We start from the raw sequence: 13,165 nt of genomic DNA on the forward strand, positions 1-13,165 counted from the left end.
TTATATAATTTTTACAAGACTTTCCATTTCCTAACAAATGGGGTGGTGTCATTCCTTCTGATGGAGGCATAAAATTCCACTGTGTATATATACCACATTTTCTTGATCCATTCATCTACCGAGGGACATCTTGGTTCCACATCTTAGCTATGTTGAATAATGATTTTTGTTGTTTATAATAAACCTATGATATGAGGTTAAGTGCTTTTTGATGTGTAAGTGCTTTACTAGTGAGTTTTTCATCCTGATGGAGGGCTTGTGGAAAGTCTCAGATTGACAGTCAGTAGTGTCTTGTGGTACAGCCCCTTATCTTTCACAGTCTGGGCTAACTATGAAAGATATCACAATTAAACTAAATTGTTAAATAGATCAGTGTGTAGGTATCTACACACTTTTTCCCCATCAATACTGAGGACTTCCTTTTTTCTTTCCTTGGGTTTATCCCCTGTGGCCAGTTTTTGTTTTGGTACCTGTGTTTGTATATATGTTTATGTGATTTGGGGAAAGGAAAAGGAATAACGAATTGGTGAGACAATGAAGAAAGGGGAAAACAATGCAACAGAGATATGACACTGGGTTGGAAATATACTTTACAACTTGAGTAGGAGGGATAGTGAAAAAGAATGAGAGAGAGGGTAACCATGTTCGACAAGCAATGTACTCATTACTTTACTTATGTACCTGTAACCCCTCCTCACATCACCCTTAGGATAAAAGAAAAGAATAAAAGACAAAAACCACATATTCAGGGTGGAGATCCCAATCCAAAAGAAACAGACCATATAGCAAAAGGATCATGTACCAGCAGAACTTTCCATGTTGAGAAGTAGCTCAATGATCAACTTAAATTTTTCCATAATAAGGAGATATGCTTCACACTTTCCACATAGGGAAACAGTCAATTTAGGGAGACAAGGCAGAATCAGAGCATTCTGTGTAGCAAAACTTTCCTACCAAAGGCTAAATTGAATGGGCTCTCTCACCCCTACCTTTTCAGTGCTGGGTGGAAAGCCCCCTCCACCCAGCAAGGCACCAGGATGGCTGAGAGAACAAGGCCATATTCCTTAGACCCAGTCTTCTGCTGCCTAGGCTAGCTGGGAGCTGTAATCCTCAGAACTCATCTTCCTGAATAGCTAGGATTACAGGCACCTAGCTTACTCTGGCACTTAGCTTAATAGTGAATTCATTTTTAAAGTTAATTTATTCTATTGTTATCTTATAGATGAAGTACAGAGAGATTACAATTACATGAGTAATTAAGTGAGGTAATGAGCACATTTTCTTTCATACAGTTACTTCTGTTTACCCATTGTCCACCAGTCCCACTTTCCTTGTCTTCACAAACAACTTTTTTTTCTCATCCAAAGTACAGTACTTTCATTTATTTATTGTATTTTGTGTTTCTCTCAGTAATACAGTTTTTTTGATCTTGCATAAAGTGGTTATTTTATTCATTTTGCTTTTCTTTTTTATTTTTTTAGTAATACAGTTTTAATTGTAAAATTATTTTCCATTCTTGATTAATACCTCAGTATTTTATTTTTGTCACTATTATAAATATAATTATTTTATTAATTTTAAGTGGTTTTTTATTGTGAAAATAATGTACAGAGGGGTTACAATTACATGAGCCAGGTAATGAGTACATTTCTTATCAAGCATTGTTGCTTCCTCCTTTGTTTTTCCCCTACCATCCCTTCTCTCCCATCTCCACAACTACACTTCCTCTCCCCCATCTAAATTGTAAAGTTCGTTTTTCAACATAGCATCTTGTACATCTCATTGTTGCAATGGATCAATCCGTATCCTTATTTAAACATTTTGTTTTTACCCTTCCCCTCCCCAAATTGTACCAACATTAAATAGAGTGAAAACAGGGGTTATACCATGGGAGAGGGACATACAAAGCAACAAAAAATCACATGGTACCTTATAAATACATTAGAAACAAGAGCAAAAAAGAAAAAAAACCACTTGTGTCCTTATCTTTGGGTTCATTTCACTTAACATCATCTTATCTGACTTTTTCTTGTCTCAGACATATACTAGTTATTGCAAATAAGGGAAACCATGGGACCTATGTTTTTTTGGGCCTGACTTACTTCACTTAATATAATTTTTTAGGAAAGACTTGGAAAAAATTATATTCACAGACAACTTCTATACTGCATTTTCACCAGTGTTCAATGAGTTCCAGTGCTGTAGTTTTTCACCCATTTCTCCTGAGTTCTCTGCCCCCATGAAGATATTCACTTGAAAAATCATACATAATGAAAAGGAGAGATGTATGAAAAAATTAAAAATATAATTTTTCAAAGTCTTTCCATTTCCTAACAAATGGGGCAATGTCATTGTTTCTGATGGAGCCATAGAATTTCATTGTGTATATATACCACATTTTCTTGACCATTCATCTACTGAGGGGCATCTGGGTTGGTTCCATATAAGAAACATAGGTCCCATGGTTTCCCTTATTTGCAATAACTAGTATATATCTGAGACAAACAGAAATGGTCAGATAAGTTGATGTTAGGCAAAATAAACCCCATGATAAGCACTCAAATGTTTTTTTTATTTCTTGCTATTGCTTCTAACATATTTATAAGCTATTTCTTTGTTGCTTTGTATGTCCCTTTCCCATGGTAAAACCCCTGTTTTCACTGTATTTGATGTTGGTATAATTTGTGGAGGGGAAGGGAAAAAACAAATTGTTTAAATAGGGATACAGGTGGACCCATTGCAACAATGAGATGGACAAGATGTTGTGTCGAAAAATGAACTTTACAACTTTGGTGGGGGGTAGCGGGGCCCAGAGTTCAGACCCCATGACTGGACCCCCAAAATAAGAAAGAAAAAACGAATATCTCCTTTTGGTCTCAATGTGACTATATAGAATCCTGTATAATTTATTGTATTTCATTGTCTTTTAGATCTAATTTCCACATATCAGATATAACATGCGCTGATTCTCTCTCTGAGATTTGCTTACCTCATTGAACAAGATTTGTTCTAGTTCCATCCATTTCTCTACTTATTATAATGGCTGTGTAAAATTCCATTGTTTATAGATACCACATTTTTTGATTCACTCTACTATTGTGGGGCATCTGGGCTGTTTCTATATCTTGACAATTGTAAATATTGCAGCAATGAACATGGATGTGCAGCTGTCTTTATCACGTCCTGGAGCATGATGTTCAGGACAAATACACAGGAGTGGCATGGCTACATCTTAGCAAAGGTCTATGTTTAGTGTCTTGAGGAACCTCTGCATTGCAAAGGTTTTTGAATTTGAGTGTGGATATGTAATATTAGTTTTATGAACTGGTCTATGTGACAGCTTCTGGCATGAAATAAGCTGTAGCTACATCTTTGTTTTCCATAAAACTCTTTCAGACAATGTCTGAATTGGCGTTAATTTATGACTAATGGTGCCAACCCTCTGTCACTTAATGAAGGTGTCTAGGGACCTAAAGAAAAAAAAAACACATGTTCTGGACTGGCATCTGCAGTGCAGGAAATGTGCTAGCAGTTAGATCTGAACTTGTCTGCACAGAAGGGTCAGAACTGATTTGTGGAACACTCACTTAGTGTTGGAGAACTGGCTCATTTTCAAGTAACATTACACTTCAGTGTCCGAAGGGTTAGATGAAAAAATCATTATGGGTCATCACTTTCAATTCCTCTACAAGAGTGATTGAACACTTCAATCTGGGGAAGAGAAAGAGGAGTATTTATTATTCAGACATTCCCTATAGCTCTATGCATAAGGAAAATCTTCCATTAGAACTACCTCAACACTATCATTGTCAGAAGTATCCCAACCTCATAAAAAAGCCTGGATGTTAAAACCAACTTGACCAAGACTACCCTGACCTTTAGCGTCTGTTATCACACTTTCTTCCATTGTCATTTTCTGCACATCCTGTAATTTCTGAGAGCCTGACATACACCTATAATTTCTTAGGACCTGCCGCACACTTACAATTTCTGAGAAACTGTAACTTTTAGGAGAAAACTTCAACTAACTGCACCCACAAGAACTGGCATTAGGAACCTAGATGATATTTAAGAATTGTACTCCTGGGCCTTTGAAGGTGGCTCAGTGGTAGATCGCTTGTCTTGCATGCATGAGGCCCTGGGTTCGATTCCTCAGCACCATATAAGAAGAAAGAAAAAAGCCGGAAGTGGTGCGGTGGCTCCAGCTGTAGAGCCCTAGCCTTGATCTGAAGAGCTGAGGGACAGCTCCCAGGCCCAGAGTTCAGGCCCCATGACAAAACCCCCACCCCTCCAAAAAAAGAATTGTACTCCTGTTGGTTAGAACTAAGACTTTGGAATAGGAAGTCTTCTGGGTCTACCAGAGGAATAGACTTAATTCTTTAACACTTTGTGTGGCATTGGGGGTTTTCCCATTCATTTGTCTGCAATACTACCTGCCTTTACCATGGCTTTCCCTATTTTGGATTCAAACTGAGTGATTATTGCCTTTCATCTAATCATAAAGAAGTGAACTTTATTTATCTGGGGGCTCTTCTGCCATAATCTCTTGTACTTATATGTCTTGATATACTTATACTTTGCTTATATATATATATAGATATAATTTATTAGTGCTGTTAATGATATTGACTTTATTCTCAAAAGTACTTTTATAAATAGGGAAATTTTTGGATAATTCAAATTAGTAGGAAATTTTCATAGTATACACATTTTTGTCTGACATTTTCTGAATGTCTGAATTGAGCTATTTCCTATGTGCTCTCTCAAGTTATTTGAAACTGTCTCCCTTCTCTTTCTCGCCTTTTCTCTTTTTCCATTCTCCCTCCTTCCTTTATCTTTCATAAGTCTTTGTGCTTTGGGATGGTATAAATTTTTAATTTGAAGTCCATTTCTGAATAGTATATATAGCAAAATGACGTATTTTTTTAATAATTTTGCTACAGTGTGATAGTTATACAATCATCCCTTAATTCCAGAGTTTCTTTGGAATATTTTCTTTCATAATTCATGTGGCTTTATATTTGGGCCTAGGTTCTGTCCCTGACCTGTTCAGCAGAATGCTAGTGCTCTACCACTTGAGCCACAGAGCCATTCTGCTTTTCTGTTGGTTAATTGGAGATAAGAGTTTCACTGACTTTCCTGCCCAGGCTGCTTTGAATCGTGATCCTAAGATCTCAGCGTTTGATTATAGGAGTGAGCCACTAGTGCCAAGCATGGATATTTTTACATAGACAATAATGCTGTATATATTTTTTGCTCTAAAATATGTTTATATTTTTGAAACAAGTTTTGTTTTATTTTCTGTTGACTGGGTTCTCATGAATTGTAGCTACTATATCAGCTCTCTAGTGACATAACACTTTACCCCTATACACTGAGATTGCTTACATTTCTTTGGGAAAAAAAAGCCCTTTAGCATATATCACTTAAAATTTATGATTATAGGGGCTGGGAAGATGGCTCAGTGGTAGAGCGCTTGCCTTGCATGCCGGAGGCCCTGGGTTCGATTCCTCAGCACCACATAAGCAAAAAGAAAAAAGCCGGAAGTGGCGCTGTGGCTCAAGTGGTAGAGTGCTAGCCTTGAGCTGAAGAGCTGAGGGACAGCGCCCAGGCCCAGAGTTCAGGCCCCACGACCGGACCCAAAAAAAAAAAAAATTATGATTATATATCTGCTGCTCTGAAAGTTTTCCACCTATTTGTCTCCTATTGGTTTCCAGATTTATTAGAATATATCTTGAAAAAGTGTGTTATAACATTTATGAAAGTTTAGAATTATTAAGGTATAGCTCAAAGCATCACCTATGTTGGTGAATATACCAGGCATTTTAATAGATTGTGTTACAGTTGTTGGCACCAAGTGTCTGTACTATCAAGTCATTCTAGTAGATGAATTTTGCTGTGTATTGCAACTGTATCATTACTTGTTGATTATTTGGTTTATATGAATTTTTGTGTTTTTAATTATGGTTATTACTATTTCTGGTTTTCTGTGATTATGTGGCTATACAGGAAATCTTTCTCTTCATAATACACCCCCCAAAAAATTAAAAAAGGTATAAATAACTCCATATTTTCTATGCTTCAAAATTCATGAAACTCAAAATTCATGGAAAGAACTTCCTTACCCTAGAGATATTTTAGAACAGTGAAGTTACTCTGTACAAGGCTGTAGTGATTGGTAAACATGATAGATTAGCAATAATCAAGCAATGTCAGACACAAAATATGAATCATGGGGTAAGTCAAGGACTGAAAAAATAATGACATCTTGGCATTGGCTAATACACTGTGCTACATGACATACTAATGCAGCATATTGTTCGTAGGGGATATGGTGAAGATGAGGAGTGTGAGATCCATACAAACTCTGTTTTCCACCCAATTATATTCTACTGATGCTGGGGGCTTGAATTCAGAGCCTGGGAACTGTTCCTTTGCTTTTTCTCCCAAGGTTACTGTTGTGCTACGTGAATCACAGCTCCGTATTTGGTTTTCCTGGTGGTTAATACAAATATGTGTTGTGGACTTTCTTGCTCAGAGTGGCTTTGAACTGCCATCCTTAGGTCTCAGGCTCTGGAGCTAGGATTACAGATGTGACAAAGCAGTACCAAGCTTCTGTTCAATTTTTGTTTAAAGCTAATGTAGGTCTGAAAAGACATTGTAGTAGTTGTTAGAAAATCACACTTTCTTGGTTAATCACTTGTAGAAAACTAAAGCTAGATCCTTATATATCACCCTGTACCAGAATCAACTCCAAATGGATCAAAGACTTCAGGTCAAAACAGATACTCTTAAAACATTACAGGAAGGAATAGGAGAAACCCTAGGTATCCTTGGCACAGGCTGAAATTTTCTTAAAAGAGACCCAAAACACTACAAATCAAAGAAAGGTTGGACAAATTGGATTGCATGAAATTGCAGAGCTTCTGCATGCCAAAGGACATATCTAGCGAGATCAACAAAAATCCCACGGATTGGGACAAGACCTTCACTAGCCCTACAATGGACAAGGGTCTCATATCTAAAATATACTTGGAACTCAAAAAATTAAATCTCTCAACAACAAAGCCCCAAAGAAACAACAGCCCAATAAATAAGTTGGCTAAAGACTTAAAGAGAAACTTCTCTGAAGAGGAAAGAAGGATGGCCAATAGACACATGGAGAAATGCTCAACCTCCATAACCATAAAAGAAATACAAATCAAAACAATATTGAGATAACACCTCACACCAGTTAGAATGGCTATGATCAAGAACTCTAATAACAACAGATGCTGGAGGGGATGTGAATAGAAGGGAACCTTACTTCATTGTTGGTGGGAGTGTAAATTTGTTCAACCACTTTGGAAAGTAGTATGGAGGTACCTCAAAAGACTCCCTATAGAGCTCCTTTATGACCCAGCAATCCCACTTTTGGGCATTTATCCAAATGATCACGAACAAGACTATACTAAAGATATCAGCATAACTATGTTTATTGCAGCATTATTTACCATAGCTAAGATATGGAACCAAGCCAGATGCTCCTCAGTAGATAAATGGATTAAGAAAATGTGGTATATATACACAATGGAATTCTATGCCTCCATCAGAAACAATGACATTGCCTCATTTGTTAGGAAATGGAAAGACTTGGAAAAAAATTATATTAATTGAAGTGAGCTAGGCCCAAAGAAACATAGGTCCCATGGTTTCCCTTATTTGCAATAGCTAGTATATGTCTGAGACAAGCAGAAAAGGTTAGATAAGTTGATGTTAGGTGAAATGAACCACAAGATAAGGACTCAAATATTTTCTTTTCTTTCTTGCTATTGTTTCTAACATTTATAATATGATTTCTTTGTTGCTTTGTATGTTCCTCACCCATGGTATTACCCCTGTTTTCACTGTATTTGATGTCGGTATAATTTGTGGAGGGGAAGGGAAAAAACAAATTGTTTAAATAGGGATATAATTGGACTCATTGCAACAATGACATGTACAAGATGTTATGTTGAAAAACAAATTTTACAGCTTGGCTGAGGTGGGGAAGGGGAGAGATGGGAAGAGATGGGAAGGGGAAACAAAGGAGGAGGCAACAATGTTTGGTAAGAAATGTACTCATTACCTTGCCCATGTAATTGTAGCCCCTCTGTACGGTACTTTCACAATAAAAAAAAAGAAAATCACACTTTCTAATCAGATGACCATTGATATTACTTTTATTAATTAGTATATTTATAGGAATTTATCATTTACTTAATGCATTTAACAGCACCTATTATTTGTGCAAGAATGTTACTTTTGGACATTTCTGTATGTATGTGGTTCTTTGATAAGAGAACACTTTCATCCACTTTCCATTTTCTTAAAACATTATAAGCATATTTCATTGCTCTACTTTAATACATCTATATCAGATATTTTCATACATATATTATTTACAAGTTGAGGATTTGTCACTATCTCCATTCAGACTCCCCCATGAACTAGTGTCCACAAATGAGCAGCTCCTGAATTGCACTTCATTTATTCATTCACTTTAAGTATTCAACAAACGTTTTAAAAATGATTCAGTATCATGTTTTTGGCATGAAAAAGTTTTAGTTTACTGTAACTACACACTTATAGGAATCTTCTCTTTCCTCATCTTCCCTATTTTATTTTTTAAGCAACTTTCCCTATGTGGACTGAAGCCAACTTCTTATAAATGTATGTTGTAATTTGATAGCATTCACCCTTTTTAATTTTCTCTTTCATCTTCCCTCCCCATAAGCTCTTCAGTCTTATAATTACACACCTCTTGTATGTGTCTGCTTGTGTATTCATAACAAATGCTTATGTATGTTCACCTTTCATCCCAGGTTCCATATAATAGAGAAAAACATGTTGACATTTATCTTTCTGAAACTGTACTAATTTATATAATGTTCTTTGGTGCTACCATTAACTTGCTAGCAAAGATAATATATTGAACAATACTTTTTGTGTATAAATTGCATTTTCTAATATTAATCTTCCATCAGGTAGCTGAATTATTTCTACAGGTTACCTATTGTGAATTGGACCACAGTAACCTCTACTGTGCAAGCACCTCTGTTATATCTTGACATATTCATTAGGCTGTTTCAACAATAAATTAGATAATATCACAGATCTAATTTTAGTTTTTATTTTTTTTTAATTGTAAAGATACTGTACAGAGGGGTTACAGTTACATATGTTAGGTAATGAGTACATTTCCTATCCAGTATTGTTACTCCCTCCTTTGTTTTCACCCTACTATCCCTTCCCTCCCCATTGTCTAACTCCTCTCTCCCCACCCCCTAAGTTGTAAATTTTGTTTTCACTATAATATCTTGTGTGTCTCATTGTTACAATGGGTCAACCTGTATCCTTGTTTCAGCATTTTGTTGTTTCCCTTTCCTTCTCCAAATTAGAAAAATGTATATACAAGATTCAGGGCACTTGAATCAAATACAGTGACAACAGGGTTTATACTATGGGGGAAGAACATGCAAAAGAAACAAAAAATCACATAGTATATTAAAAACAATTTCAACAAAGAAAAAAAACCCTCTGTATGCATATCTTTGTGTTCATTTCTCTTAGCATCACCTTTTTTTTATTGTGAAAATAATGTATAGAGGGGTTACAATTACATTGGCAAGATAATGAGTACATTTCTTATCAAGCATTGTAGCCTCCTCCTTTGTTTTCCCTTCCCATCCCTTCCCATCCTTCCCCTGCTCCCCCACCCAATCTTTCCTGCTCCCCCTTCCCCCGGCCCAACCCTCTCCCCCCACCAAAGTTGTCAAGTTCGTTTTCGACATAACGACTTGTACATCTCATTGTTACAATGGGTCCACCTGTATCGCTATTTAAACGATTTGTTTTTCCCCTTCCCCTCCACAAATTATACCGACATCAAATACAGAGAAAGCAGGGGTTATACTGTGGGGGAGGAACATACAAAGCAACAAACAACTAGTCTTATAAATGTGTTAGAAACAATTGCATGAAAGAAAAAAAACATTTGAATACATATCTTAGGGTTCATTTCCCTAACATCACCTTATCTGACTTTTTCTGCGTGACTCAGACATATACTAGATATTGCAAATAAGGGAAACCGTTAGACCTGTGTTTCTTTGGGTTCTTAGCATCATCTTATATGGTCATATAAACATAGCTTTTGATCTTTTCTGCTTCTCTGGCAAGATTATCCTACAGGTATATTAGTTATTGCAAATAAGGGAAACCATGGGACCTATGTTTTTTTGGGTCTAGCTTACTTCACTTAATATAATTTTTTCCAAGTCTTTCCATTTACTAATTGGCAGTGTCATTCTTTCTGATTGAGGCATAGAATTCACATATATATATGTATATATATGAATATGCATATAATATATACACATATATGTATCACATATTCTTGATCCGTTCAACTACTAGGGGCATCTGGGTTGGTTCCATATCTTATCTATGATGAATAATGCTGCTATAAACATAGTTGTGCTAGTAGCTTTAGTATGGCCTTGTTTGTGATCATTTGGGTAAATGCCCAAAAGAGGGATTGCTGGGTCATAGGGAAGCTCTACATCTAGTCTTTTTTTTTTGGGGGGGGGGGGGTCTGGTTGTGGGTCCTGAACTCTGGGCCTGGGCACTGTCTCTCAGCTGTTCAGGTCAAGGTTAGTGCACTACCACGTTAGCCACAGTGCCACTTCCGGCTTTTTTCTTTTTTGCTTATGTGGTGCTGAGGAATTGAACCCAGGGCCTCATGAATGCAAGGCAAGCTCTCTACCATGCTCTCTACCACTGAGCCACCTTCCCAGCCGTATATGTAGTCTTTTCAGGAACCTCAATACTGCTTTCCTGAGTGCTTGAACAAGTTTATACTCCTACCAAAAATGCAGTAGTGTTCCTTTTTGGCCACATGCCCTCCAAATTATGTTGTTATTTGATTTCTTGAGTATAGCTATTTTAACTGGGGTGAGGCAGAATCTCAATTTGTTTTCTTTTATGGCTAGAGAAGTTGAGGATTTCTTCATGTGTCTATTGGCCATTCTTATTTCCACTTCAGAGAAGCCTCTCTTTAATTCCTTAGCCCACTTATTAATCAGACAGTTGTTTCTTTGAGAATTTGTTATTGGGGGATTTAATGTTTTGAGTTCTAAGTATAGTAGATATGAGGCCCTTGTCCATTGTATGGCTAGTGAAGATCTTCTCCCAATCTGTGGGCTTTCTATTGGTCTTGCTAGCTACGTCCTTTGCTATGTAGAGGCTTGGAAGTTTCATGCAATCCCATTTGTCCAAGCTTTCTTTGATTTGTTGTGTTTCTTGGCCTTTATTAAGAAATTTTCAGCCTGTGCTAAGGAGCCCGGGAGTTTCTCCTATTCCTTCTTGTAATGTTTTGTGGCTATCTGCTTTTACTTTGAGGTCTTTACTCCATTTGGAGTTGATTCTGGTACAGGGTGATATATAATATACAAGGATCTATCTTTAGTTATTTACAGGTGTTTAATCTGGTTTTTGTTTTTTAAGGAACATCTGTGGTTATCTCCACACTAGCTGTACAAATTTATACTCCCCAAACCATGTATAAGTGTTCCTTTTCCTGACAAGCATTTGTTATTTGTGTTCTTTGTGATGGAAATTCTGTATGGAGTGAGATAAAAGTCAATGCATTTTGTCTTGTATTTCCTTCATGTCCAGGGAAAATGACTATTTCCACATTCATCATAGAACTTCGTGTTTTGAGAAAAAAAATCTTTTAAGCTCTTTTGCCAGTGTATTGAGTGTTCGTTCCTTAGGACATAAGTTTTCAGAGCTTTATTACATTCTATTATCAATCACATTTCAGACTTTGTAGATTCTCTGACCAGGTCATTTCTTAATGCTAGCAATGAATCACCAAACTCTTGGAAATAGAGAGACACATGTGTAGATGAATGAAGTTGGAGTCGGAGGAGAAGAATTGTCTTCTCTGACCTGATAACTGTCCTCAGTCTTTCCAGGCTTTTTTAAAATACGTTTTTTTTATTGTGAAAAAACTGTACAGAATGGTAGCAGTTACATGAGCAAGGTAATGAGTACATTTCCTATCAAGCATTGTTGTCCCCTCCTTTGTTTTTCCACTAACATCCCTTCCCTTCCACTTCTGTTTCTGATGATTCTATGATTTTTAAGGCAAAAATTAAAATCTTGGAAAGTCTATTGGGAGGTACCCTGTAACTTTATGGGAAGGATGTTTGCTAGCTCCATGAAGCTTCTAAGCAGAAAGTTTGGAAGTCAGAGTTTTCTAATAACAGCTATTTTCCAGATGGGTTACAACACTTGAAATAAACATGCCAACCATTTAGTTTGGCCTTCAAGTAGTTGGTTCCAACAGCATAATTTGTTTCAATACAGAAAGGCTGAGAAGGGTCAGTTGAATAAAACTTTTTGGATTTCTTCCTTATGGACAAAAGTTTTTGTGTAATTTGGAAGTGTGTGTATCATCTGACTTTTAAGAAATGGTCAGTAGGGCACTGGTGGGTCACAATTTGCCACTCAGAAGGCTGAGATTAGATTATGGTTCAAAACCATCCTGGGAAGGAACACCCGTGAGATTGTGACCTCCAACAACCACCAGAAATGCGGAGTGGCACTGTGGTTTATGTGGCAAAGTGCTTGTTTTGAGCTGAAGAGCTCAGGAACAGCACCCAGGCACAGAGTTCAAGCCTCACTACAGACAAAAAAGAGAAAGAAAAAAGAAAGAAAGAAAGAAGGAAGGAAGGAAGAAAGAAAGAAAGAAAGAAAGAAAGAAAGAAAGAAAGAAAGAAAGAAAGAAAGAAAGAAAGAAAGAAAGAAAGAAAGAAGGAAAGAAAGAAAGAAAGAAAGAAGAAGAGAAAGGGAGGGAGGGAGAGAGGAATGAGAGAGGGGGTGTGGTAAGTATGCAGGCCTAATTCAGGGCCCACACATATGCAAAGACCAGCACACTTGCAAAAACACCCTGGAATGGAATTAAAAAGTAAATTTAATGAAATGTATTAGAGGACTAAAAAATATTGATAAAAAGAAAGGAAAGGGGATAACTAAAAATAAAAAGTGACTACAAAAGCAAATGCAGGAGATACTACAACCATAAAAAAATACACTTAAGATGTAGGATAGGATTAAATGCAAAGAAAAAACAAAACAA

Source organism: Dipodomys spectabilis, unplaced genomic scaffold (assembly GCF_019054845.1).
Source record: "Dipodomys spectabilis isolate Male_0828 unplaced genomic scaffold, ASM1905484v1 ptg000173l, whole genome shotgun sequence".
In the NCBI taxonomy this organism is placed as follows: Eukaryota; Metazoa; Chordata; class Mammalia; order Rodentia; family Heteromyidae; genus Dipodomys; species Dipodomys spectabilis.